The sequence below is a fragment of the Balaenoptera ricei genome, chromosome 11, assembly GCF_028023285.1.
Source record: "Balaenoptera ricei isolate mBalRic1 chromosome 11, mBalRic1.hap2, whole genome shotgun sequence".
NCBI classification, from domain to species: Eukaryota; Metazoa; Chordata; class Mammalia; order Artiodactyla; family Balaenopteridae; genus Balaenoptera; species Balaenoptera ricei.
The window spans coordinates 90,737,708-90,739,703 of NC_082649.1; the positions used below are offsets into that span (position 1 = coordinate 90,737,708).

The following is a 1,996-nucleotide window of genomic DNA, read 5'->3' on the forward strand; positions in this document are numbered from 1 at the left end:
CTAGTCTGGAGCACAGCTGAGTTTCCAGCAATATAATGAGGCTCAAAAGTTTCTTTTATAAGAATGCTTGCTAGCAAAGGTTCCAGCCAGGTGGTTGGTTGGTCTGTAAGTCAGTCTTGAGTACCTGAAACAGTTCTGTGTTTTCTTTTTCCTTAGCGTTTAGAATACCCATCATTGTCCTGCAATAGGCAGAGCTATCATGTCCAGGAAAAGTGAGGGAGGGTACCACAGAGGCAGCGGGAGATCCAAATACAGCATTCAAAGGTAATTGGTCCAGTGATGCCTGGGGAAGGAGGAAGGGGATGGCACTCCCGGGTTAGCCATCTTCCTTCGGGGGTGTGTACCAGCAGTTTTTTTCGTGGATCTGCACCAAGGACTTGTAGGTCTGCTGTGCTCTTGTCGGGCTGTATTGAGATTTGTTGGCTCCAAACTGCACTCGTGCTTTTCCCTTCACCCGTGTGGCACTGATCTGCATGATCACTGACTCTATTGAGTAGGCACTGCTCCAGCCCTGCTTGGTGAGAAGTTCCATGCAGATGGCACCTCCGCCCAGAACATACCCTCGGAGAGGACTGGAGACACAACCCTGACAAACGGCACGTCAAAGGGAAAGTTATCTTTAAAAGAAAAGTTAAGTAGGATGAAGTCGGCTCCTTTCTCTGAGGATCTGGAGATGGTTGTGCAAAGTGCTGTCCTGGTCAACTTTGAGGAGTTTGACATTCCAATCATACAGGCTGTCATTCACGAGTTTGACTGTATAGTTTCCGCCTTTGAAACTCAGTGATCCGTATATATTCCTGAGCTCCTTCATCAGCTGGTCAGTAGCCTGCGCCCGAGCCAGACACCGGATCATTTAAGTAATCTTGCCTCTGGTTCTTTTTAATTTTCTCTGGTATGGCCAAGTTTTCTTTTCCGATGCCGTCATCTTCAGATTTCTTGCCCTCAGGTGGCTCTTCTTCTTTCATTTCATAGTGATCTAGGTCTTCTGTGTCCCCAGGCATCTCCTCATCTTCACCTTCCGAAGATACATCTTCCTGTGTACACTGCTCTTCTGGCAAGGGCTGATCCAGCATCTCCACATCTGGATGCTGAGGGAGGTTATAGAGTTTACACAGGTCGGAGATGATCCTCTTCAGATGCTGCAGTAGCAGAGTATTCCCTTTCTTTATGTCCACCAGCCTCTCCAAGACAGCAGCCAAGTTAGGGTCATCGGACTCCGCTGACCAGATGGGGGGCACAGCTGGCTATGACACTGTGATGTTGCAGTCGATGCGGACGGGATCCCCAGGCACCGACCCCTGTGGGGAGAGATGCGGTCCGGGCGCGGCCCCTGTCCCGGACCCTCTGGCCTCAGCCAGCGGGAACTCGCATCTCGGCTGGTCCAGGCAGGCGCTGGCAATGCTGAAGCGCTCGTGGGCGCGGGGGAGAAGGAACTGGAGCAGCTTCAGCTCCCCACTCAGGCAGGGCCCAGGCCCCAGGCCCCAGGCCCCGCCCCCCATCCTGGGACTGTCCCCCAGCCCCCCCCACCCCCCGCCTCCAGCTGCTGCCCCAGCCCAGCTGCTGCTGCTGCCCCAGGGCCGGCGGGCGGGAGCCCCCGGCCTCCGCTCCTGGCTCCACTGCCGCCCCCGCCGTCCGCACTTCCTGATCCCCCCTTCGCCAAGATGGCACCACCGCCACCTCCGGGACAGGGCCCCCCCCCCTCCGCTCGCAGGCGCCCCCAGCTGCTGGAAGCCACGCGCCCCTCCTTCTCCTCCTCCTCGGCAGCCCCGCTTCCCTTAGATAGTCTCTTATACTTCCTGTGAAGTTTGGAAGATTATAAATTTAGGTTGAACTGATAAAATATTTTGGCCTGCAGGAAAAATATTATAATTCTATTATATCTTTGAAATGTTAATTTTACATTGGGATTTGGATAAAGTATAATTATGTCATAATGATACTCACTTTTACAAGAAAATTATATGAATAGAAGATTTAGACATGTATTTTGCATATG

The 1,996-nt window shown here is 52.7% G+C and overlaps 1 pseudogene; it reads right to left on the reverse strand.

Annotated features, from left to right (window-relative positions):
* Window positions 1-222: 222 nt before the first annotated feature.
* LOC132375346 (ubiquitin-conjugating enzyme E2 Q1-like) lies at window positions 223-1,499 on the reverse strand (annotated as a pseudogene).
* Window positions 1,500-1,996: the final 497 nt, after the last annotated feature.